This window comes from Lissotriton vulgaris, chromosome 4_1 (genome assembly GCF_964263255.1).
Source record: "Lissotriton vulgaris chromosome 4_1, aLisVul1.2, whole genome shotgun sequence".
NCBI lineage: Eukaryota > Metazoa > Chordata > Amphibia > Caudata > Salamandridae > Lissotriton > Lissotriton vulgaris.
Genome location: NC_141691.1, coordinates 1,658,252,016 through 1,658,279,295, shown reverse-complemented (window position 1 = coordinate 1,658,279,295; position 27,280 = coordinate 1,658,252,016). Strand labels below are relative to the sequence as shown.

General features: G+C 45.5%; 1 protein-coding gene across 4 annotated transcripts in view; it reads left to right on the top strand.

Moving 5' to 3' along the window:
- Positions 1-27,280, top strand: part of PAG1 (phosphoprotein membrane anchor with glycosphingolipid microdomains 1) — a 485,100-nt gene that overhangs the window by 170,879 nt on the left and 286,941 nt on the right. Inside the window, exon 1 of one of the 4 annotated variants that reach the window (XM_086965927.1) lies at positions 15,343-15,424. The exons of the other annotated variants lie outside the window; for them this stretch is intronic. The gene's annotated coding sequence lies outside the window, so the exon portion shown is untranslated. Of the gene's footprint in view, positions 1-15,342; positions 15,425-27,280 lie in introns of those variants that run through there. 4 annotated transcript variants of the gene reach the window in all.

The following is a 27,280-nucleotide window of genomic DNA, read 5'->3' as shown; positions in this document are numbered from 1 at the left end:
TGGTGCACACAGGGACTAGTGTTGAGGTCTGCCGTCGCGGAGTGCAGCGGTATCATGCAGGTCATGGTGCATGCAGGGACTAGTGTTGAGGTCTGCAGTCACGGTGTGCAGCGGTATCATGCAGGTTCTGGTGCACGCAGGGGCTAATGTTGAGGTCTGCCATTGCGGTGTGCAGCGGTGTCACGCAGATTATTGTGCATGCAGGAACTAGTATTGAGGTCTGCAGCCGCAGTGTGCAGCAGTATCATGCAGGTTCTGGTACATGCAGGGACTAGTGTTGAGGTCTGCAGTTGCGGTGTGCACTGGTATCATGCAGATTATGGTGCATGCAGGGACTAATGTTGAGGTCTAAGAAGAAAACAACGGTGGAGGATTCCCAACAGAGCAGCACCTAGTCAAATATTCTCCCAAAATTAATACAGACCCACATTGCAGTACATGGGACAATATGTGTGCACACTTCAAAGAACACCCACCGTTACAATGTTTGTTCAAAACATGAACTATAAAGTACTTTAAACAAGGTCAAGGTGCACCACTTCAATGTTTCCAGAAACTGTTAGCTCTGATGAGGTTAACAGAAAAAATCACATTAGTTGTTACTTGTATTCTTTAAAAATTCTTTTATTCAGTTCAGTCGAAAGTGAAAAACACGCACAGAAGCTAGAGCCGACGCGTTTCGTCCTCTTGGGACTTCTTCAGGGCGAAATCAATCTCAAGTTAATATTCTTAGGTCTTCTCCCGTGGTTATTGGGTAGGTAGGTGTGTCCGTGATGTTCTAATATGCTAAATAGAGCATCCTGTTTGAAAACAGTTCTCAGTGAAGGAATTAAGTCTGTCAGAGCCGTTCTTGTTATTAGGCGGTGTATATCTGTTTGTAGTCACATTCAGCCAATATATTCATCAAAGTATGGATTATATTCCAAGATAGTGCTGGAACCAGGGTAGTAAGCATGGAATGAAGATACTGTCTGATCTATTCTTATATGCTTGTTGTAGGGGAAATATTTGTTAATCCTCCTGCTTGAACACTCTTAATAAAGTGAATTAATGCATCCCCTGGTTCCTAGGTCAGCTTGTAACACAACGTCCTCCTCCGTCAGGTACCGGCAGCTAATGTTGAGGTCTGCAGGTGCTGTGTGCAGCGGTATCATGCAGGTCATGGTGCATGCAGGGACTAGTATCGAGGTCTGCAGTCGCGGTGTGCAGCGGTATCATGCGGGTTATGGTGCATGCAGGGACTAGTGTTGGATTGGCTTGGTATTGCTCTGGTGCATTCTGTACCTCCTGTGCGGCGTAGAGCAGTTTTTGTATCGATTATGATTGGTTTTTGGAAATCTATAGATGAGGAAATAGATCTGCTAGGAGCAGATGATGGCTATTTGGAACGAAAATAAGAGGGCGCATTATCTAGGAAAAAACCCAAAACCCGAGTTATTTCAAGCCCTCAATGTATATGATGCACAGACATGAAACACACTGCAGTTTACCTTTAATAAGCAGCTCCTCCTGATGAGCACCTGCGAATGTTTATCAAAGGCTTTGCAGCAGGTGTTTGATGGCTGTGACCCATTTAGGTATTGAGGGATGCCTACTGCTGAACCTGCCATTTCAGCACAGCACAGAGATTGTGTGGGACTGTGGCAAGACAAGGGAGGTGGGCGCCTGTTCCTCGTGACCACGTGCCCAGGAGGTCGGAGTAGGGCATTTCCTTTTAAACGAGCAACTGATGTGTAGTTCTGGCTTTCAAGTTGGGCGCAGCCTGTGACCCTGGGTGAAATCCCTTTTTTGTCGGATCATCTAAAATGCACATTTGCTTACATTTTACAGTCCCTGTCCTTTAATTAACTGCTCATGGTGTGCAGTGATGGTACATTGTCTACCTAAGATGCGGTAATGTCATGCAATGTATGTGGCACGGGTACACGTGCACTATAAAAGAGCAGGGACATAAATGGGAACATGGATACAATTATGCAATGCACTTCCATCTTTACTCTAGATGCGGGATGCAGTATGTGCATATATAGCAACACATGCATACCAATGGGAGGGAAAGTGCAATTGTCAAAGCTGCTTTGAATGCTTAAAGCCATGCATCTGCCGTAGAGCGGCAGGGCGACTGGTTTTTAGGCTGGACCCAAGAAGGCGCACGTTCCCAGGGTCGCCGCGTGATGCAAGCATTGCGAGGTTCAGCCATATGTACATCCGTGGGAATGCGTTGTGACTGTTCACATTGGAGACGACTGTCTCCTCTGGAAATACTCTTCTTCAGCAGACAGGACATGCCTGGAGTCAGCTGCTGCAAGGCAGGAAGTAGACCATCTGCAAATGTGGACGTTTCTCCTGAGAAACACACAAAATCCGATGATATCCGGTTTTACTGTATCTCTGGCAGTAATTGAGATTGCATCTCCCAACTCCTGCGGGGCTGGGGGCGGATCGTGGCAGGAAGTCTGTTAATGCAATGAGGACATGGATTCATGAAGGCAGTGTGTGTGTCCAAGCCTCCCCTGGGGTCACCACTCTTCAAAGAAAGCAGTGTCTTCGGCAGAATTCAGATTGTTTTACATCGTGACAGAGATTTAAAATGTTTGCAGGAATGGAGACGAGTTGACTGCATGCCCTGAGGATGCCTGTTATTATTTATTCATTTTGGATATTTTTAAGAGTCAAAAATCATCTGAGACTCTGTGTGTCAAAGGGGTGCATTGTCAACGGAGAAGGTTATTGGATAGACAAAAAGGCTACTTCAAATACAGGTTTTCAGTGTATAGGGAAATTGTTAACAGTGGAGCCCATAAGGTATTCGAGAGAAGAGGTCAGCATGGCAACTGCTATCATTGCAGACCCCCGATCGTCAGTGGGCGGGGGGTTGGGGGTGGTGTGGCAGAAAGGAAGTAGATTAATTGGGTTCACTCTGGCAGATCATAGCAAATCCACTAAGGTTTTGTACAGCCCTAAAACAGACCCTGCACCCCGCTGGCCAAAGAGAAACAAAAGCTAGTTAGGAAAAATAAAAGAGTCTTTTTCCCTTTCCTCAATTGATAATAATCATCCTGTAGCTGACAGATTGGCAGTGATGGCCATTTTATTCTTTTGCTTCCTGGAAAGTAAGCTCCTCCCACTTACTCCAAACCTCACTCTAGGGAATGAGTTGTCCTATCACAGAATTGCAGTATCATGTATGCCTGCATACGTCAACTTTGTCTTTAAGGAATCCAGTAGTACTGACATAGGAACTGATTCTACATTAAAAATATATGCTTTCATTAACAACCAGTGTAACTGACTCAAGACAGAAAAAATGTGAATCTTCTGGGGGTGCCACAGGAGTCCTGGCTGCTTGGTTCTGAATTCCCTGCAGGCGAGGATCCAATCCCGTGGCTGCTGTTAGATCAGCCGAACTTAGCTCACACAGTAGCCAAGACTAGCATAGCTGACTCATATGGGTAATAATAGGTAGAACTGCTAAAGGTGGCAGGTAGAGCAGCTGTCCTCTACTCTCACTTTGTGTTATAGGAAGGGTGGAATCCGGGAAAGGCCCGAAGCCTTGACGAAGGGTAGCGTGGCAGTGTTCCTACACTCTATGGGAATCAACAGGTACATATTCCTTGCTCCATCCAGTTGTGAGGTACCGCGCAAAGAATGAAATTGGGCAATTCATCCTTCATCCAGTCTAAGCAGATCCAATCCTGAATACCAGCACACATGGAGTGGAAATTGGAGATGTCGGAGATTAAATTGCTGGACAATCTCATAACTAACTGCATGTATGTAGTTAGCGTGCATATGAAACTAGACCTAGATGGCTGATGTAAGGTTTACACATAAACCTGAAACATTTTTGGTGACAAGCAGAAGCACTGTAGGGCACCACAAGTAACTGGACCCCACTGGATTTTAGGCCATCTAAATGGCTCACCTCCAACAAAGATCTAAAAGGGGAACAGTCAGTCCTTGAGCACTTCTTAGAACCCCATTAGCCTCGAAGGCTGCAGAGGTGTATATAACTCCATGCCCCTACGGAGTCAGACGGTTATTGCATGTCATTGAAGATTGCCATGATATTAAGTGCTCCTGAAGCTGAATAACTGTTACCTGTTCCTAGGTTTTCAGTGGTAATTGCTTGAGTGCAAAAGCTGATCCTAGGTTTTGATTTGAAACTAAAGACATAAACCACTCTTTTCAGCATATCATGCAGCCCTGCAAAGTGCCCCGCATCGCGGGTTAGTTTAACACATTTTAGAGTGATGGGCATTAGACTCTTTGTAGTGCCGAAATGATGCTTCTATACTACCCCGGAAACGTCCTCATTCCAGTGGCTCACAAGCTGCCTTCTGAGCAGCATGCAGCATGCGGCACCACTCCGAGAATGAGCCGTGGAGCTGCGTCCTGCAGCACCCAGGATCTAATGCATGTCGGCGAGTTAGGACAACTATACACATAAAATACATTATAAAAAATTAAATAAAACACACTTACCTTACTGCACGTCCCCGCTACATCTCTGTGTTCTCAACCAGCATGTGAGCAGTGCCCGGATTGGATGGAGCAGGCTCTCTCAGCACTCCAAAGAGGACTGGCGGTCTTTGCTCTGTCTCAACCCAGCTGTCCAAGACAGCTGGGTTGAAGGGTTTAAAGTGCGCATGTGTGGCTGGCTCTCATAGGACGGCCAGCCAAAGATACATGCACACTTTAAAGTGCCCAGCCCATCATTCCTCTCTGCTGCTGCCTATCAGCAGCGGCCCGCCTCCATCCTGCGACTTTTTTCGGGATGGGAGTTTGCAGAGTCGATGAAAAATAAAATGATAACATTTTCTATTACCATTTTATTTTTCATCTGGTGGCATTTAACACCTTAGCTGCTTTGCAAATATCCCTCCCCAGTGCTGCGCTGTCCATTGGAACTAGTGCTGAATGGACGTCCAATGGTCGTGCGCAGCACTGGGGAGGTAGCGCTCGTGACGACCGTTGGCCGTCAGCAGCGCTTAAGAGGGTAAACTAGTGGGGCGACGCTCCTACACCTTAATGGAGGAGCCCCCCTGATCACCAGGCATGGGACGTCCAAGGCACTCCGTGTCATGCTCAGCCCTCTTTCCTCCAGGTCAAAAGATTGCTGTGACTGAGAGCAGTGTCCAGCGTCGGCACGCCTAACTGCAGCAGGGAGTGTGGGTCAGTGCAGCTCCTGCAGTAATCCCTGTCAGGGATAGTTCTTCTTTGCATTTCATGTCTAACTTCATATTGCATTCCTTGCATACTGACAGCAGCTATCACTAATCCATTTCGTACATGGCCTGGGCTCCGGCTTTGCACCTAAATTTACATTGTTGTACACACAGTGGCATAACGAACCTTGAGGGGGCCTCCCTGCAGGGCACGTGAAGGGGCCCCCTCCGGACTCAATCTAGAGCTCCCCAGCAGAAGTGCGGTGCTGACGGGGCCCCCTGGAGCGTGAGGGCCCCCTCGCACCGCGAGGGCTGCAGGGGCCTGTGTTACGAGGGTGAGGGCCCCCCGCACTGCGGGGGCCTGTGTTACGCCCCTGTTTACACAAATGGAGTATTCCAGCCCACACTTCTAATAAATGACACTTCATTTTAAAAGAAAGTTGTAGGAAACCTCCAAGCAAGTATCAGTAAGGGGAAGGTGGAGAAAAGATGTGAACAGTGCTTTCTGAATAGGGTAGTGAGGCTTAGTTCTTACAGTATGTATGATTTACCCCAACAACGCATTACTTAATGAACTATAAGTGATGTTACGGTTATGCATAAGGTTGGCTCTTAACTGATAGGTGGTTCTATTTGAAGTGATCAAGGACTGTATTGCACTAACTTACCAAGACAACATGGCACATCCATTTGCACCACTTGTGTAGTGATGAATCTGGCAAAAGGAACGTGCACCAAGACAAACATGGCACACAATACACTGTATGTGTGAAGATTCAAGAACTCTCCATATGTAGTTCTAGATGGTTTATTCATTAACAGCATATGATCACAGCATCCCTAGCTGAGCAACTCTCACCCGCTAAAACCTATTCAAATTGCCAACCTTCTAACACTCAGCCAGCAGTGACGTCATCACATTCCATGCTCCGCATTGCATGTCCTTACATATTTCCCCCCTTATAATATTTAAACAAAACCCAAAAGTAACATACTAAACAGAATACATTTTTTAATCAAATATATCTACATCAAAGCAGGGGAAGAAGATATACACTGATATACAATCAATCAATCAATCAATCAATCACTGCATTTCTAAAGAGCGCTACATACCCGTGAGGGTCTCAAGGCGCTGGGGGGGGGCTGCTACTGATCGAAGACCCAGGTCTTGAGGAGTCTTCTGAAGGCCAGCAGGTCCTGGGTCTGTCGTAGGCTGGTAGGGAGAGCGTTCCAAGTCTTGGCGGCGAGGTAGGAGAAGGATCTGCCGCCGTCAGTGGTTTTCCGGATACGAGGAACTAAGGCGAGGGCGAGGCTGGCAGAGCGGAGGCTGCGGGTGGGGGTGTGGAAGCTGAGTTGTCTTTGAGGTATATAGGTCCGGTGTTGTGTAGCGCTTTGTGTGCGTGGATGAGGAGTTTGAAGGTGATCATCTTGTTGACGGGGAGCCAGTGTAGGCCTCTCAGGTGGGGTGTGATGTGGCTTCGTCGGGGGACGTCGAGGATCAGTCGTGACGAGGCGTTCTGGATTCCTTATAGTCATCTCAGGAGCTTGGTTGTTGTTCCTGAATAGAGGGCGTTTCCATAGTCGAGTCTGCTGGTGACGATGGTCTGGGTGACCGTTTTTCTCTTGTCGGGGTGGATCCATTTGAAGATCCTGCGGAGCATTCGGAGGGTGTTGAAGCAGACACGGAGACGGCGTTGACTTGCTTGGTCATGGAGAGGGCGGAGTCGAGGATGACCCCCAGGTTGCGTGCGTGGTCGGTGGGTTCCGGGGCAGTGCCTAGTTATGTGGGCCACCAGGAGTCATCCCAGGCTGATGGGGTGGGTCCGAGGATGAGGACCTCCGTCTTGTCTGAGTTTAGCTTCAGTCTGCTGTCCTTCATCCAGTCAGCGACGGCCTTCATTCCTCTGTGGAGATTGGCTTTGGCGGTGTGGGGGTCTTCTGTGAGGGAGATGATCAGCTGGGTGTCGTCTGCGTAGGAGATGATGTTGAGGCTATGTTGTCGTGCAACGTGGGCGAGTGGTGCCATGTAGAGATTTAACAGCGTTGAGCTGAGGGAGGATCCCTGAGGGATGCCGCAGATGATCTTGGTGGTTTTTGAGCAGAAGGGTGGGAGGCGGACACTCGGGGTTCTGCCGGAGAGGAAGGATATGGTCCAGGCCAGGGCCTTCTCTTGGATTCCGGCATCATGGAGGCGTGCTGCTAAGGTACGGTGGCAGACCGTGTCGAAGGCTGCTGATAGGTCCAGGAGGATGAGGGCGGCTGTTTCTCCCTTGTCCATCAGGATCCTGATGTCGTCGGTGGCGGTGATGAGGGTTGCTGCGAAAACCGGATTGAGAAGGGTCCAGGATGTTGATGTCTTCGAGGTAACGGGTTAGCTGTTTGTTGACAATCTTCTCTGTCACTTTTGCCGGGAACGGGAGCAGGGAGATGGGCCGGAAGTTCTTGAGGTCCTTGGGTTTCTTCAGTAGGGGGTTGATCTCGGCGTGCTTCCAGCTTTCCGGGAAGGTTGCGGTCTCGAAGGAGATGTTGATTGCTTTCCGGAGGTGGGGTGCGAAGGTTGTGCTGGATTTGTTGAAAACGTGGTGAGGGCAGGGGTTGTATGGGGATCCAGAGTGGATGGAGTGCATGGTTTTGATGGTGTCTTCGTTGCTGACGGTGGGCCAGGCGGTCAGGCGACTGGAGGTCGCGGGGGTGGTGGTCTCGGTGGTGGGTGCGGGGGTGTCGGAGTTGAAGCTGTCGTGGATGTCGTTGATTTTGCGGTGAAAAAAGGTGGCCAGGGAGTCGCACAGGTCCTGTGATGGTGGAATGTCATTGGTGTTGGAGCTGGGGTTGGAGAGTTCTTTCACAATGCTGAAGAGCTCTTTGGTGTTGTGTGCATTGTTGTCTAGGCGGTCCTTGAAGGCGGTCCTCTTGGTGGTCCTGATGAGTTGGTGGTGGCTGCGGGTGGTGTTCTTGTGGGCTGTGTGGCTGTCTGGTGTTCAGTCGTGGAGCCATTTCTTCTCTAGCTTCCGGCAGGTGTGCTTGGATGTCCGGAGGTCTTCGGTGAACCAGGCGGCTTTCTTGTTGGTGTGGTTAGTTGTGGAGATCTTGAGAGGCGCGAGGGCGTTGGCGCAGTCGTTGATCCACTGTTTGAGGTTGGTCGCGGTGGTGTCGGGGTCGATGGGGTCGGCGGGTGGTCTCAGGGCGAGGGTGGTTGTCAGTTGGTCCTCGGTGACCTTGCCCCAGCAGCAGCTTGGCAACTGTTGGGCGCGGTGGTGTGTGGTGGGTTTCTTGAAGGTGAAGTGGACGCATCTGTGGTCGGTCCAGTGGGGTTCTGTGGTGTGGTTGAAGGAGACGTGGGGGCTGGCGGCGTGGGCGGGGGTCGTCACGAGCTGTTTGAGTCCGAGGTTGGCGAGATTGTCGATCAGGCTAGTGGAGTTGGCGTCGTTGTTCTTGAGGTGGAAGTTAAAGTCCCCGAGGAGGATGTAGTCCGTGGAGGCGAGGGCGTGGGTGCTGATGAGGTCGGCGATGGTGTCGTTGAACTGTGGTTGTGGTCTGGGTGGTCTGTAGACGAGTGTTCCTCTGAGGGTCGGGTTGGGGTCGGTGTGGATCTGGAAGTGCATGTGTTCGGCAGTGGTGAGGGTGTCATCGGTGTTGGTCGAGACTCTGAGGGTGTCTTTGTGAACGATGGCGATTCCCCCTCCTACTCCATTGACGCGGTCTCTATGGGAGATCTTCTAGCCTTGTGGGAGATCCATGATGATGTCTGGCGCTGAGGTGGCGTTCAGCCAGGTCTCCGTCAGGAAGGCGACGTCGGGGCGTTAGAATCTAGGAGGTCCCAAAGTTCGAAGGCGTGCTTGCGAGCGGAGCGGGTGTTGAGGAGGATGCATCTGAGGTGGTTAGGTTCTCTGGATGGTGGTTTGGCGGGCTGGATGCTGGTGAAGCTGCAGTGAAGGGCCCTTGGGTGTGCTTCGGGATGGCCTGGTAGCAGGGGTGGTCTCGTCCGGTGTTGAGTGCATGGAGGGTGCTTGAGTCGTAGTGCAATCTGTCGTTGCGGCGGGCGCGGGGTCCAGGGGTTCTGGCGCTGGGCCAGTCCAGGCGTGGACGGGCGCAGACGGACTTGCCTCTGGCGCGCCTTTGGCGAGCCAGTGGCGCGACCGCCATTAAGAAGGGAGGAGGGAGGGAGGAGCAGCTGGGAGGTGGGAGGGAGCGGCGAATGGGGGCGTGAGGGGGCGGGGCCGCAGGGAGGCAGCGGCGGGGAAGCGGCTCAGAGAGAGCCGGCAAAGGGGAGCGCACAAGGGGCAAGAACAGGCAGAAAACCAGAAAAGGCACAAAGGAAAGAAATGAAGAACGGCACAATAAATCAAGGCACAATAAAACTGTTACAATAAGGCACAATGCACAAGTCTAGCGATGCTTACCAGAAGCCCACTAGACACCAGGGATGAGGCGCAAGCGGATGCCTGCGGTTGGAGGAGGGCCTCGAACACGCAAACAGCAGCGTGGGCGGGGGTCAAGGACACTGGCACAGCTAGGTGGTGCTGTGGTCGTGGGGGAGCGAGCTCCTGACCAAAGGCAGGTCAGAGGTCACTATCCTTGAATCTTGCATACATCACCCATACTCCACCCATACTCCTTGTGACACCATTCTCCAGAACCACCACACTACGTTTGACATCCTTCACCCTACATGGAGCCGAATACTTGCTTTCACCCTTAGAAACAAATCCCCTTATTCTAACAACCACCTAGTCTCCTGGTTTTACACAACACCGCTTCACACCTTTCTTTTCATTATAATACTGCATGTTTTTCATTTGTGACCTTAGAACACTCCTTTGAATTTCCTCACGGTCGACCTCAACATCAGTTGCAACACCCTTCAGCCACACAGGACACTCCTTTACCCCTGGTTTCCTTCTTTTTAAGGATACAAATGAAGAAACAATTGTTACAGAATGAGGAGTTGTCCTATGCACCCAAATCATCCTCCTCAACTCCCTCTTCCATGGAAGATGGTTAACGAGAGACAGTTGTATGTTGTCCATCACCAATCGGTTTATTCTTTCAACCAACCCATTGGCTTGAGGTCGGAAAAGAGCCACTTTCTCATGCACAATTCCCAGGCCAGAGAGATAATCCATCATCTTCCTAGATACGAATTGCACACCATTATCTGACACAATTTTCTTCGGTATCCCTTCCTCCACAAAAACGTCCTCCAAGAACTCAATAATAATTGAAGTCTTTATATCTCCTACACAAAGCTAGAAGGATGTTCCTGCAGTGGCCGTATCATTCAGTAATGTATGTACATCTCTAATTAATCAACACAAATAGTGACAAAAGAAGAAAAAGTGCAAGTGAAGTTCATTCAAAAAATATATATTTTTATTTACTTATTCTATTTTATTTTTATGTGAATATAAATACATATGAATTTAATTCTTAATCAGCGAATCATCTTTTGTAAAGTTCATAGGTAATACATGAGATGTTTGAAAAAATTCATAAAGGACACAAAAACAATTCTAAAATCCATAACAAATAAGTGGAAGTTCCCCTGAAAAACAATCATACACAGCAACTCACTCACGTGCTGACAATCATTCTACATTCATACCACATACAAAGATGAAAAAAGGAACTGGATCCCAATTAGCAAGATGGCTACGCTAATGTGGTTCAAGGGCAACGAGGTGTGATTGTTGGCCCTTGTGGCGGGTCTACGCGCGTTTCGGTGGGCAAGCCACCTTCATCAGGACCTTGTACATCGGATTGTGCAGATAGCAGGGGATCAGACAAGAAAGAAATTGGCAGGGTGATAGATAAGCTATCACTAAAACGAGGTCTTTATAAGAGTAGATTGGTAGGGTCACTCAAATGGCACTGCATCCAAAATGCCAAGTCAGATGTGTTAGGTGACCCTCAAAGCTTCATATTGGTGTCTTAGATATCAGATTCTGTAGGAGGCGAAAATGAGCAAGTTGTTTCCATTAAAATGTGGATTCTGAAGAAATACTCCTATTATTTAGAGGGTCTCAGGATACTGTAGTCCGCGTAGGGCATTAACTCCTATGTTATTTCGATCTAATTATTAATGGTGATCAATTGTCATAAAGAACAGGCATTCAGCGAGGTAATTTGATACTGTAACGCCACCGCGACCCTTTAAGTTCGGCGAGTAGCGTTCAGGCATCTACGCGTCCCCGAGGCCCTCCGGCAATATGAAGCTTTGAGGGTCACCTAACACATCTGACTTGGCATTTTGGATGCAGTGCCATTTGAGTGACCCTACCAATCTACTCTTATAAAGACCTCGTTTTAGTGATAGCTTATCTATCACCCTGCCAATTTCTTTCTTGTCTGATCCCCTGCTATCTGCACAATCCGATGTACAAGGTCCTGATGAAGGTGGCTTGCCCACCGAAACGCGCGTAGACCCGCCACAAGGGCCAACAATCACACCTCGTTGCCCTTGAACCACATTAGCGTAGCCATCTTGCTAATTGGGATCCAGTTCCTTTTTTCATCTTTGTATGTGGTATGAATGTAGAATGATTGTCAGCACGTGAGTGAGTTGCTGTGTATGATTGTTTTTCAGGGGAACTTCCACTTATTTGTTATGGATTTTAGAATTGTTTTTGTGTCCTTTATGAATTTTTTCAAACATCTCATGTATTACCTATGAACTTTACAAAAGATGATTCGCTGATTAAGAATTAAATTCATATGTATTTATATTCACATAAAAATAAAATAGAATAAGTAAATAAAAATATATATTTTTTGAATGAACTTCACTTGCACTTTTTCTTCTTTTGTCACTATTTGTGTTGATTAATTAGAGATGTACATACATTACTGAATGATACGGCCACTGCAGGAACATCCTTCTAGCTTTGTGTATTCTTTTCCCCTCGGTTCCTGGGCCATAATTTACTTGCTTGAGGGGGTCCCATTGCTCATGTTTATATCTCCTACATCCTTAATTACAAACCACTTTGTATGGTAATCCACTAGGATTAACATGAATCCTCTGCTCGATCCTAACTTGGATACAGGTCCTGAAAAATCGATGGTTAACTTTTCCCAGGGTTTTTTTCTGGAAAAGTCATGATATCTAATGGAGGCTGCCTAACCACTTTGGTTTTATCACTGTTTGCACACATTGTGCAATTTCTCACCTTTTCCTCTACGTCCCGATCCATACCAGGCCACCAGTATGACCGCCTATCTTTCCTTTTCACAATACCGCATCCCAAGTAACCCTCATGAACGATATCGAGAATTCTGGAGCGGATTCCTTTGGGAGGGACAAATTGACTTATTCTCATTAACTTGCCATCAACTATGCTCAATTCCTCTTTGACTTTAAAATACTCACGTAACTCAGCACTCATTTCACCATTTTCTCCCCAACCGTGTGCAACTTTTGCCTCAACTTCATCCAGTCAAACATCCACTTCCCTTGCAGTAGGTTTTATAAAATCACTTTTCACCATTTTTCTGCAATTTGTTTTTATGGATACAAAATCAAAATCAATTTTTTCGAGTCACGTCCCATAAGAGTACTAACAATTGTATCACTTCCTTTGTATTGGTTGTTCTCTTTCTTACCGGTGTAAACATTCTGGGATATGGTCCACAGACAAATAAATGAACATACAGCCTTGAGTAAATGTGTTGGCTCTTATCATGAGTGTTAAAACTGACTGTAATTTCAGGATGTGTAAAAGTGAATTTCATAGCCAGCAGCAGGCAGAAACGGCAGGCGTGGTGGGTTTTCTTGAGATCAGGCAGCAGGTACTTAGGGGGCTGCCCTGGAATGACTGGCAGACTTAGTGGCTGAGCTACTTACCAGCCTATTGCACCTAGTGATTGCCCCAGGGTACCATTGTCACAGCTGCAACATGTACTAAGGTCCAGGTATGATTGGCAGAGCTGGTGACCACTCTAGGGCTTCCTTGGGCAAAGTCCTAAAAAGTGGTCAGGTCGTCCTATCTTTAAAAAAAAAAAACAACTCTGACCAGTCAGTCCCTAGCAACTATTGCCCCATTTCCAACATCTCACCTTTGGCTAAACTATTAGAAAAGTGTGTGTCCTACAACCCTTTACCGAAATCCTTAGACTCCCTCACATCTCCTGCCATATGTATGCAGACGATACTCACCTCTACATGAGAACCACCTCTCCCGATGACATCATAATCCTCAACAACACCTTGACTAAACACAACACTGGCTGACTCGCCAGCACATCAAACTTAACGCCCTTAAAACAGAAGTCCTTTTGATTTCTCTGCCCAGTATCTAGAATCAATGGCTGGCTCCAACACCTTACTGCCTTGATCTGCGCCCCACACATCATCCTCCATCAGTCCCACCCTGTTTAATGTTTATGTTGCAGCCTTGGTGCCTGTAATTAAATCCTTCTGGTTTTCCCTGACTTCCTGTGCTGAATACACTCAGATAGTCGCCACTGTTTCTACCTAACACAGTAATACTGCCAAAAACTTCAAGGACTACATGCTAGCTATTAGTTCTTGGATAAGCAGTAATTGCCTAAAAAGTAACTCCAATAAAAAGGAGGTTGCACTCTTTGGCAGCAACCCATCCCTTTGGTCTCCAGTGTGAATTGGGATCACTACTAACTCCAGTTGTGAAAGTCAAAAATCTGGGAGTGATCATGGATAATGAGCTTTCCTGGCCTGATTTCCTTCCGCAATCGGGTCACTTCCCTGATAACATCAACTTTTTTCATAAAAAATATTATCAAAAAGATCTTACCTTTCATTCCTCTGGATTATCAAAAAACTATGTCTGCCTTGATTTTGTCTGGGTTGGACTATTGCAACAGTCTGTATATGAACATGCAGCACCAACATATGAAGAAGTTACTGGTGTTGCAAAATGCTGCTGCAAAACTTCTGTTTCACACTCCCAAATTTTGCTCAGTTAAATCTGTAATTCAAAAACTGCATGGCTACCAGTGAGAAATACAATTAGGTTCAAAGCTCTGCACATTGCCTATAAGGCACTTCACAACATAAGCCAGTCGTATCTCACCCAGAAGTTTGATTGGTATGAACCTGACAGGTCCCTTTGGTTGGCAAGTGCCAGAACCATGGTTGTCCGCAGATTTGAAAAAGTCAACGGGGGAAGAAGTTTCTTCACAGGCACAGTCAAGGCCTGGATTGAGTTACCCATTACTATTCAGGCTTCCTGAGCTTGCTGTAGTAGGTTATGACCAGGGAGCTAGTATCAAGACACCCCAGGGTAAGAGTGCGCTCAACAAGTTTTATATATGTATTTATTTGCATCGTTTTATATATGTGGAGCAGTGAGTCAGTCATTGACAAGGTATAATTGAATATCAAATAAGGTATGTTTTGTTTGTAGGGCTTTTGCATGTTCAGATTAGGTGGGAGGTGTCTGTGTGATGACAGATGCTGAATCGCTGTTCCATTTTCATTGTTCACTCCGAGAAGCCCTGTGGTTTGCGCACTTCTCTGTACCCTAGCTGAGGGGTGGGTACCAACTCGCACTAGAAGGGAAGTACTCCTGCCTACGCAGATCTGCCGAAAGAGGTCATGCAGGGATCCGTAGACAAGATATATTGGGTATGCTTGCCTGACCAGGACAGTGGCCTTGCCCTGTTAACTCCAAAGCCCATACTTGCTGCCTATTTTTTTTCATGGGGGAATTGTGACTTTCTCGCAACGGGTTTACAGTACAGCTATTTCATAGAAACAAACAGTTGGTCAATGACTCCTTTTCCTGCATCAGAGAGAAAATGTCTTGTGTTATCTTGTACACCCCACAATTATGATGATGTTTCTCACTTGAGGTATCCGGGCTAACACCACCCTAGAAATCGTGGTGGTTAGGATTTCCTTCCTGTTGTAGTTGATTAGCTACTTGTACTGTTGACTGTTAACTTTCAACTTCTTGTTATTTAAAAGAAAAAGAGAAATGCTTTTATTTACATTCAGTCTCGACATCAAATGTTATATGGTTTTGACAGTAATTCCTCCTTGAGGCTGCTACAGATTATTTGATAGATATAGTTTAACATTTGATCAAGCAATATCCAATGTTTGCGTCATGTAATAACAACTTCAACAATGTACTGTCAAGAAGCTGGTTCACTGGAGTCTGTTGGTTGATGTGTTTTTCAGATCTGTGTGCCTGAAGATGCATCAACAGCAAAAGTCAGCCAGGCAGCTTGGGAGAGGTTACTTCATATTATATAAGAATAAAGCAAATATCAAGGTGACCATTAAGTTTGTAACTTGGGTTTAGGTATTGGATTCTAGGTATATTCATCATATGAAAGCCTAGATCTGCTTTAAGGACTGTGGTGAGTCCTAAGACAAATGTCCAGATGGGCTTCGTTATCTCAGACTTGTATGTAATTGTTCACAGATAGCTATAAACCGCACAGAATGTTTAAAATGTATAAATTACTTTTTGTGGCTTGTGATTCGGAACATTTTTAAATGCTCTTTTCCTGTCGCAGATGAAGGATGTGGTGTTTCCCTGCGGAATAAAATCAAGTTAATTGAGAAAATACACTAATTACTGTTTTATAAGCCCTTTGTCCTACAATCCATTGCTACGAAACCTGATTTCACTTGGTGACCCAATATTTAATGTTATACCTTTGGGCCAAGTAATGTGTGAGTTTATATCAGCTTCACAATTAGCCTAAAATACTCTGCCACAACATTTCCAATTAAATCCCAAACTAGACCCTATCAGATTAGTATGAAATAAAATCTGGGATTGTACTAACCAAGTAAAGTGTTCAATAAAGAGATGTGTGCACTAAAAAGAAGTTGTCAACTGAAATGAAGATGTGTTGAGACCACAACTAGCGCAGACAAAACAAATTTCAAAATGTAGTAAAGATACTAAAATGGCATATTTCTTGAGGCACATTAGAGAGACACAAAAATCCTTCTGAGAGATCTTCAGTATTTTCAAATATCTGCCAAATCCAGAAATCATAAACACCAAGTGTGTCTAACCGCAACATTACAATGACCTCATGTTGTTCTTTGAAGCTAAAATTTCTGAATTGGAGAGGATGTTGGGGTAAAAAACATCCCACCTTTTTTTTTTAATCTTATTCACCCACCTTCTAAAATGGTGTCACTCATGTAATTCTTTTGCTAGAGAAGGTAATATTAAGTAGAACATTAAATGCAAAGCTTCCAACGTTTCTGCAGAAACTTGCACTGCGTTCTCCATGAAATAATTCATAACAGCAGGAGTTCCAGACCTCGATTGAGTGATTAAAGCATCACAAGTACAAGTAAGGTTCAGTCCCAAGACCCTCCACCGCTGAAGCATGCGATGTTAAAGACACCAACAGCAGGCTCAAAAATTCTGGCAAACTACCACACGAGATTCCACATTTTGTCTCACTGGGCAACAATCAAAGGCACAATCTCTGGATTGCCCTGTGAGGCAATATGAGAAACATTATGCTGGAGGCTATGGGAGAGCGCAATATCTGCTGAAACCAAAAAGCCTATTTTATGGAAGGTTTACACATAATGTAAAATATTTACTGCATGCCATGGTCCTCTAATTACATTTGCTAAAATTGGATATCTTTTCCACAACATATTTAGTAAATGACTTCTGGTACCCATGTTTGATTTGTTCTAGTAAAACAATGTGGGTAACAGTACTGGCACATAATAGTTTAGAGACTATGAGGCCATCACACCCACATGTCTTAGTTGATAAAGTCTAAATTAACGATATTCATTAAAAACAATGATGGACTGGAACGCAGCCTGAGTCATTAACAGTGGCAGAGAATAATTCTAGCATTCCACTCATCGATTTTTCGTGTTCTCTAATTTACTGATTGCAGCACACGCAAACGAACATTTCCTGTTGCCCTTTCCACCATGCATTTTGTTGAGAAACTCCTCCCTTTAAAAGGCAACAGATGATTCCCATTATGGCTACTCCAATATACTGGGAAGTGGTTGCTGCTTCTGTTCTCATTTAAAAAAGCAGGTTCCCTGCCCCTAACCTTCACAACACAGAGGAGCAGCCTGCCGAGTTAAACATGGGAAGACCCCAACTCTAACCCCGGCATTTGAAGAACAGCTTTCCGGACTCCCAGCCTAATGGTTGAGGCATGGGAACTCCCGCCTTTTAATGGCGGCTCTCTGTTCCCGCTTGACCCCTCCTTTATCGGCGGCTCTGGTCTTCTGCGCCCTACTGTGTGGCTTCTTTTCCCAGAAGCAGCGGGCTGGATCCAGCTTCCTCAGAAGAAGCTGCCAAACTGCTGCTGAGGTGAGATATGCTCATTTTCTTCAGCCATAGACCAGTCTACTGGTGTTGTATTCAGAGCTTCATGCTGTAGACCTTATTTTTTTTTCAATCGGTCAGCAAATCAAAGTTTATTTTGGATAAATAAACTCATAAAAGGTTCTAAACAAAGCATAAGCCAAAGCAATACAATAAAATAAACTACAGCAGAATACAAAAAGTATCTAATGGATTTCTTATATCTATAATACCAAATACATAAAAGATGTATAAATGTATCTTTTTACACAGGTTACTTTTCATTTGAAACCATGAATAGTTATATGAATTGCCTTTTGGTGGCGTGCGTATAAACGTGCTCTGCTTTTGGGTTTCAATATTGCTATGTGTACATTTAGCAAGTTGTTTAGCTACTTCTATTAATTAATTAGAAACCATTAGGCCCTCTGTTCCCCAAGATGGCATGCCTCTCCACTCGCAAGGGTGGCGCTCCACTCCCCGACAAGGAGACTAAGTGTTCATGAGACAACGAGGTGATCTCAGACCCATCGTGAATAATGCATTTCATCTGCATGTGGGGGTCCCTTTTCTGACGGGATTTGCTGTATGTAGACTGCAGCAGGCATGGGAGCGCCTGTGGTGGCTTTGAAATAAACGTGGTAAGATCTTGGCTGCCTCAGCCGCAGATTTCACACTGTTAGATACAGAGTTTGATCTGATCTTGTGAAAGAGAAGATGTACCTTCCAGGGGTGCAGCTACCCTTGGTGCAGCGGGTGCAGTGGCACCAGGTTCCTTTGTTGACAGTTGCTGTTTTTTACTACCCAATAGCGGCCAAGGGGGGCATTTTCCTAGCTTGCCCCAGGGCCCTTGGCATCCTTGCTATGCTACTGGTAGCTTTCCCTGCTCCTGAACTCTTCGAGCAGTAGACCAGTGATGATCCTGCTGGTGGGGATGCCCAAATCCAGTGGGAATTGATTCCATGGGAGAAGGCGTACTGCCAGAGGCACTTTAGCTAGAGGCATTAGGAGCAATAATTAACCCAGAGCTGAGAGTGCTGAAGATTCCCCAGTGTTTAGCTCCATATGCATTAGCTCCTCATCTGTCATCCTTGTCCCATTCCTTACTAATGAGGCTCCCGCCTCCAACGTAGACATGAAGAACCACGACTCGGAGTAATGAAGATTACCGGTAAGTAATCCGAGCATTAGTGCTGCTGTATTGAAGACACTGTAGGTATGTTCTCTCCTATTGCCTTTTGATTTCCTTTGATTACGGTTTGACACTTACAGTCAAAGTGGAAATTACAGAAAATGCCTTGATTTCTGGTGCTGGGAAATTGTGATTATCTAGAAAGCAAGCACTAAGCAGTGGAGCCAATACAGTGGGAAAATAACAAGGTTTTGATAAATAAAAATATTTATTTGATGCCCACTTCCAAATGAAGTTCGAGGCTTCCCCTGAGTGTTGTGCATTACATTCTCTAAGGCCTGTCAAGGTTACCATCAACTGCATTGGTGTTGCCGATTCTTGACAATGTCACAAAAATTTGCTGATTTTTTGCGTGCAGTATTAGGTAAATATGTGCAGTGCCACATTATTTGACCATGTTTTTCACAGTTGGTCAACTTTTCCCACTTTAAATGACTTCACTCATTCCACTCATTCCTACAGCATTCGCTGTGGCTTTAGTAATGTGGCTTCCAACTCTTTAAATGTTCAGACACTTTTGACGAGCCTTTCGACGAATATAACCAAGCAAGTCAGTGTGATCGGATTGGACCATTTAAATTGCAAATGAAAAATCGAAAAAAGGATTGAACATTGTTTCATGTTCAGCTGAGAAATCATACAATGAACAGAGTGGGCGAACAGTCTAGTCATGAGAAATCGTAACCGGACTTCCTGTTTTGTAGAATCCATATCATAAGGTCGTTGGATGTATATACCTCATTGAGCGGCTAGTGGATGGACTGTCCTAAAATATAGGGTCGCTTGGAATATGAGGACGACTTTGCCACGTGTCGAGGAAGAAATAGCAAGCACGTGATATTGTTGGCTGTTCTAGCAGTGCCTGGAGTGAGTCACGAGCAGGCTGAGAAAACACCTTGTGTGTGTGTTTGTGTGCCCGCGCGCGTGCGGGGTAAGGTGTAAGATCACAATCCCAATATAGGAGAGCGTGGGTGTCTTCACAACCACACGCGGAGTTGTGTGAATGTCACGAGTGTCTACACGGAGTGTGTGTTGACGCTACTCACGCGCCCACCCACTGGGGTGATTTACATATGAATAGATCCAAGATGGAGGGCAGAAGTGCACGTGGGAAGGCCAGTTCGCATGACGCTTTATGAACATTTGGACCAGATTCTTTTTTAGGATAATAATAAAAGCGCCTGTAGCCAGCTCTTAGCAGATCTGATGACTGCTCCGCTGTCTATTGATTTTTCCCCTCAGATCGACATTTCCCCAGAGCGCTGTATTACTTATTCATCGGCTGCAGTGTTGTCTGACAGGCTGTTACAGGCCTGCAAGTGTGCGGCCTGCAGAGCAGTGAAGCCCTCCGACGCCTGTGTGTTTTTTTTAAATTAGGCTGTTATTTGCATTCATCCTATTTTTAACAGACATACGCAAATGTATATTTTTATACGTGTAAATATTCCGTAGACTTAAGAACTGCTGTTGGAAAATTGATGCACGTCACAACCTCGACCCCTATCACACTGCCATAACGTGACCGTTAAAGCTATTTAGAAAGGGCTTTTTTACTGTTCCAACTCCAGCTAGAGGCAGGCTGAGGTAATGGTTGTGGACAGTTCAGGGTAACAGCCAGCTAACAGGAGGGCACTATTGAAACGTGCACCCATTGCAGCTCGGAAAACAGACCAGTGCAGGCCTTTAATGCCCCCAATGAAATTGATTTTGTATCATCTTTAAGATCACCCATCTGGAGTGACCCCTTGCTTTCTCCTCTTTGCCCTCTTCAAGCCCTGAGACATGCCTGGGTCACCTTTGTAAATCACAAGCAGGTGATTGACGCGATTTATCAAATATGACACGCTGCCCATCTTATCCATATGAATTTTTGACAACGTTGTTTTTCAGTGTCAAACTGTGCATGCACACGTGAGAAACTTATTCCAAGACGTCTTTCTTTTGCAGCGGTATATTGATTTAAAATGCTGACATGCATAAGACATTTTGTATGACCTACTTGAACCTAGCATGCGTCAACAAGCGAGCGCTAAATAAATACTAACCTTTGTCCTACTCTATCCTTCTGCTATCATTCCAAATCCAAATAACTGACTAACCGATCCACCACTTAAAATGTACTTGCATGTTTCACTATACTAATTCAAAACTAATCCTCTGAGGGTCCCGGAGTAGCGTGCTACCCGCCGAAAAAGCGCTTTGACGCCTCGTCAGGGGTAGTAAGCGCTATATAAATGCAATTACAATACAATACAATACAAAATGTAAAACACTGCTACAGACTCTACCAAAGATCTCCAAGAAGCCAAAGTCACAACTATGATACATCGATCAAACTCTTGAATCACTATGCTTAATTTAAAGACACTCTAGCACAGTTTTAATACTGACCAAGAGCACATATAGATCCCTGTATAGACTTGACTGTTGACCCACAATTGGTCTGTACTTCTGCCCTTCTTTAATGAGTTTTTTGTTTGTGTCGCCTAACCTTTATTTTACCAGACCTTAAGGGAATAGTGGACATGGTTGTCATTCTTAAATTGATGCTATAATGAACCTCAGTGATTAAAGGCACTTAATCAGCTCATATCTTAGGTCTAAAGTTGTGTGAGAGGCGCTCCTTTTTGTGTCCGATCCTGTGAGACCTTCTCTTGGAGTCCTGGGTCAGTCGGTCTTTACCCCCTTAACTGCTGCCGTCGGCCAACGGTTGTCACGAGCACTACCTCCCCAGTGCTGCGCACGACTGTTGGCCGACGGGCCAGCATTTGTTCTTCGAACGTTCAGCACTGGGCGCTGAACGTTCGACGCTCTGATGAGGTTACTGGGTGATAATTGGCCGGGTTATGTTTATCACTGGTGGCTTCTGGCCGTAATACTGTTATAGTCACACTGAAGAACCAAGTACACCCTTTGAGACGCCTAGGGTAGTGGTTGTAGGAGTTCAGGCTTACTCCAGTAGGAGGTGTGGGCTTAAACATTCAGAAACAGTCTAACACCTTAGGTAGCACATAACAGCTTTAAGAGCAGTTTGTTACAGGGATGCACAATGTTCTACAATTTAAAAATGATTCTAAAAGAAAAACAGATGTGCCTTGCTCCTCCTGGGCAAAACTAAAAACGTTTCTAGCTTTATTCAAAGGAATTTACCCAGAAATTGACCCCTTGCATCTGCCTGAACTTTAACGTCCATATTATCACAGTAACCAAAGAATGGTTGCCCATCCACCACACTGAAAAAAGTGTTTGCAGTAGCATTAAGTCTTGTTCTGTTATGGGATTCCAGTGTCTCGTCACTGGTAATAGGTACAATGCAGATGTCTAGTTGCCTGGCGTACAAAGATCCAGAAGCCACCGGGCTATGAAGGGCCCAATGGCGAGCAAGGGTCCTAGCACACTCTTGGTATCTTCTTTAAATAGTCATGAGTTTGGAGTGTGTATACCTAGAGCCACTGGTCTCAGCTCAGATTTTCCAGTGGCAGGGTGCTGATGGGTAGGGGACACCCACAAAGCGCATTGAAAAGTCTAGTTTCCAGTTGGCTACTGGAATGGAATCAGAGTAGTTTGTTTCAGCTGATGAAATTGGACTCGAGGCCAGGAGCGACATCCAGATTTTTCAAGATTCCCATGGACTGTCTCAGATGTACATGTGTGCACCCTGAAGTCAATTGCCTCTCCTTATAATCTTCTCATTTGTGAAGGTAATGGACCGCTCGCCAACATGGCTGCTGTTGATGGATCTTTTTCAGCTCTCTGGGCCAGCCTTGAGCCTCCTGTGCAGCCTCAGTTCTTCACCTTGAAATCTATGTAAGTCCTTTCAGTCATCTGAGCTTTGGCTGCTGTCTAGGGATCTGGTCACAGCCTCGCTACAGGCTCCCTCTAGCTCTGCATGTAGGCAGGCAGGTTCTTCCTTCACTTTACAAGGCCAGCAGCAAGGAAGTTCTGCAGGCTTCCCACACTTAGTCCCAGTGTGGAGTGAGGGTGGTGACTGAGCAGCAGGCCCACTCCTTATTCTCCAGTAGCTTCTTTCATCCACTGGATAGAGCTGACCACCATCTCGTGCAGCACACAGACGTGAAGATGACTGGAATTAATCCCCCACCTGACCAGGTACGCTCCCGATACAAAATATACACACATACATCTAGTAAGTCAAAAGACCTCTTACTCACCTATGTTTTGAGCCTCATAAAGTGGACAAGTGGCTACTCTTCAAAAGCAGAGGTGCGCTTTGGGTAACCCTTCAAATTTAGTTCCGACTCTCTGATGTCTCATGCATGATAAGAGGGGAGAACCCTGAGTTGGGCCCTCATGATTGTCAAGCTCACTGGAGAAAATGCCCCGGAAAGGGTAGAAAATGTACAGTGGCAGTGCAGCCTCATGAGGTGATCCATACACACTCACAACTCCAAAGGCCCCACAATTTGCCTTCCTACGTTTATGGTTAAATGTATGTATCTCCGTTCCCAATGTGAAACCAAAGCTTCCTTATACCCACAGCATAATCAGTTTAGCAAATTAGATGTTCGTGCAGTACAAAATAGGCATTGAACAAGAACTAATTGAGGAGAACAGTGGGCCTTAAATATGCAGTCCGTGCAGAGGCAAATAGCATGTGCGTAACTGGCACAGGGCAGTGTAATCACTGTCTAAGTCTTTGCACTAAAACTATTAGCTAGAGGCAATCCTATTAGCTTTGTCAGAGCGTCTTTAAGTAGCATTTGCCACCATAGAATATTCATTTTTTACCACTGTAAATAGCAGATATTTTCATAACCCAATATAATGGTGCTCAAATGATCACCTTCGGGAGGATGAAGAAATGGGCAAAACTGGTCAGGATTGAAACCAGTTGCATTCAGGCTGCTCAATTATCTCAACAGTGACCCCACTGAGCTAGCAAGCCAGCAATGGAAAAAGAGATATAGTAAGAATGATGTGAAATAATTGTTCATTTATTTTCAGACATAAAAAATGTTTGAGCTAAAATGCTGTCTTTTCACATGATTGCTGCCGATGTGCATATTGTGCATTAAGAGTTGATGTTCTTTTAAATAGTTTTACCTTCTGTTTAGCTCTACCCTTCTCATCAGTGTCTAAAAGTTATGTCCTGTTAATTTGTAAAGTGTACTATCACTCGTGAGGTTATCCTGTCCCTGAGCATGTGTGTGTGCCTAGCCCTGCCTATGATAGGTTACTTAATCGAAAAGCCTGGTATTCAGCTTAGTGCTAATTCAAGAAGAGATGAGGAAGTTTTGATGTAGAGTGGCAGGTAATTCAACATTTCAGCAGTGATATAAGAGAATGCCCGTCCTCTTGATCTGGTTCTGTACATGTGTGGGAACTGTGCGAGTAGGAGTCATGCAGAGAGGAGGTGTCTGGGTGGTTAGTGGAAGGAGATGCGACTGTTCAGGTAGGTAGGGCCTGAGATGTGCAGTGCCTTGTATGTGTGTGCGAAGCTTTGGAGTTGAGCACGTTTGTGTATTGGGAGCTAATGTAATTCCCTTAGGTGTGTTCTGATGTGTATTCTGTGTGGGAGATTGAGGATGAGCTTGGCTGCCAAGTTCTTGATGGTTTGTACTCTTCCAGTGAAGTGCTTGTTCATTCCGGCGTAGAGGGTGTTTTTATAGTCCAACTTGCTGGTGACTTGTAGGTGAGTGACAGTTTTTCTTGTGTTGCTTGAGAGTCATTTGAAGATCTTCCTCAGAATCTTCAGGGTGTGGAATCCGGATGCAATGAGGGCATTTACTTGTGGGGTCATGCCCAGTTTGTTGTCTGATTATTCTGATGTTCCTGATTAAGATTCTGGGTGTGGGTCTGAATTTGGCCAGCCACCGGTTAAAGTCTCATGTTGAGGTGTTCTTGCCGAAGATCACTACTTTGGTCCTGGAGAGCATGAATTATGTGTCACCTGCATAGGATAGGATGTGGATATCGTATACGTGGATGACATTGGCCAGAGGGATCATGTATGCATTGAAGAGGGTGGGACTGAGCGATGAGCCTGGAGACACTCAACAGATGACTTTGCAGCCTTCGAGGAGTAAGATACCAGACTGAAAGCTTGTGTTCTATCCATTAAAAAAGGAGCAGCTCCATCTGAGCTAGTCCATGGGTGCCAATTTTGTGCAGGCGCCTGATGTGGAAAAGTTGTGAGACCATTTCAAAAACCGTAAAGAGGTCCAAAAGAATGAGGGCTGCAGTGTCTCCTCTATCAAGGATCATGCGGATATCGTCTTTGGTGGTAGTAAGTGTTGTTTCTGTCTAGTGAATGAGCCTGAATCTAGTCTGCATGGTGTCAAGGAGCTGCTGGTTGCTGAGGTGGTCATTGAGGCTTTGGTTGATCATTTTCTGTAAGACCTTTGCCAGATATGGTAGGAGGGAAATGGGTATGTAGTTGGAAAGTGTGGCTGGGTCAGTGGATGGTTTTTTGAGCAGGGTCATGGCAGTAGCCTGCTTTCAGGTGTCTTGGAATGTTGCTGAGTCGATGGAGGTATTGAGGATGGGTGTTAGTGCTTTACTGTTCAAGAGGAGTCCTCTGGTAAAGGTTTGGTGGTAGGGGAAGGGTCATGAAAGCCGCCAAGTTGGATGGTCACGACAGCAGTGATTTCGACAGTGGTGACAGCTGGCCACGAGGTCCGGATTTATTCATCAGCCGTGATGGGAAGTTGAGTTGCGATTGTGATGGGGTCCAGTTGAGGGTCAAAGTTTCTGTATATTAAGGTGCTTTGTTACAGAAGAATTCCAAAAGCTCGTTACAAGGGTCATGTGAAGGAGTCATGTTGATGATGGCGGCAGGAGGCACTTCAAAATCTTTGATTAAGGTGAAGATTTCCTTTCTGTTGTTAGTGATGGTGTCAATGCGATCTGCAAGATGTGTGTGCTTAGTGTTCTTTATCTGCTGGTGGCAGAGTCTTTAAATGCTTGCAAGATGTCTTTATCTGCGGTGTCTCAACTTGTTTTCCATTTGCACTCCAGTTGCTTGTAGTGGCATTTCATCATCCTGAGTTCCTCTGCATTCCAGCTGGCCTGTGGTCAGGCTCTTTCCACTGGGTTGTGTTTGAAGAGAGCCAGGTGTCTGCACATGCAGTGATTCTGTTGTTCAGGTTTGTGTTGGCTTTCAGCTAGTCGCTGGTGGGCTTGGTTATGTGCTCCGAGAGGGCATAAGTGCACTCCTCTTCTGAGAAGCTTTGCCAGCAGCGGTGGGTGGCTCCGGTGGTGGTAGGTCTTTGATGATTCTGGGTAGGTATGCTGAAACTGACATGGGCATGTTCTGTCCAGGTCATAGTTGCTGGATTTTCGACTGTTATGCTGCTGATTGAGGCGATAATCGGGTCAAGTAGGTGTCCAACAGAGTGGGTAGGCTCCGTAACATGCTGGATGAGGCCAATTCATTTGAGGTTTTCTAGAAGTGAGTATGGGTTGATGCGGTCTTCTTGGTGAAAATTAAGGTCTTCAAGGAGGATGAAGGTGCTAGTGTAGATAATGAGTGTTGCACCTGTCTCTTTATTTAGACTGACAGAGTTCGCTGTTTACTGATCTTGCTACATCAATGCAAACAAAACAACCCATTTCACTCTATTTATTTATAAAAATTAAACATTGAGAATATGTATTTGGATAAACTCCAATTGCTGTCATTTGGATTACCAGTCCAGTGGCTGTGCCTTCAAGAACTTTTTTTCAAGTGCTCATTGTATGGTAAATTTAAAACAAGGAGTACCAATCACAGGGATGCAACAAATTTGGATTTAGACATTAAAAGTACATGACAACATTTGTTTACTATAACTGTAATATAGAGATGTTGTATGTGTTGCATATGGCGATTTAAAAAGCTCCATTGGCTGCCCGTGAAAAAACGCGTATGTTTCAAGGCCCTGTGTGTGGTCCACAAATCTCTCCAAGGATATGAACCCCTTCATCTAAAATTGAATTTCCAGTGGTATGTTCCTAGGAGAACCCTGTGCTCCTCAGAAGCAAAACCGGTATCAGTGTCCTATGTAAAGAAATCAAACTGGGGAGGTAGACGTTTTGTAGTTGGAGCTACTAAGGCATGGAATGACCTACCCCTCTCAGGAGCCAGAGCAGGGGGAAGAATGTTCTCGCTGAATACCGCCAGGCTCTGGAACGACCTTCCCCTCTCACTCCGGTCCAACTCAAATCTTCTCTCATTCCGCAAAAACTTAAAAACATGGCTGTTTGACAAACCCACTGTACCATAGCACCTCCTCCGTCACTTTCTGGTCAGCTCAGCGCTTGGACGCCCATGGGCAGCAATCGCGCTCTACAAATACCGTTACAATTACAATTACAATTACCGTTTCATCTTAGATGTATAACAAATCATCTGGATTTCAGGACGGCCCTGGCGACTTGGCTTTTCCAGTCTAATTAAAGACTAACTCTCCCCCACACTTAGACCTCTGTAGGACATCTGATTTCAGCACCAGGACACCCTAGGGTAACAGAGCACTTTAGAAATATCAATAACATTAACACAAAACCGTACCGATACCAAAGAGCTTTTGTTAATTTAGTGTAATTACAAAAGTGTAAAGTTATAGTTTCAGTTTTTTGTAGAACAAATAATACATGTCAATAAATGCAAATAAAATGAGTTA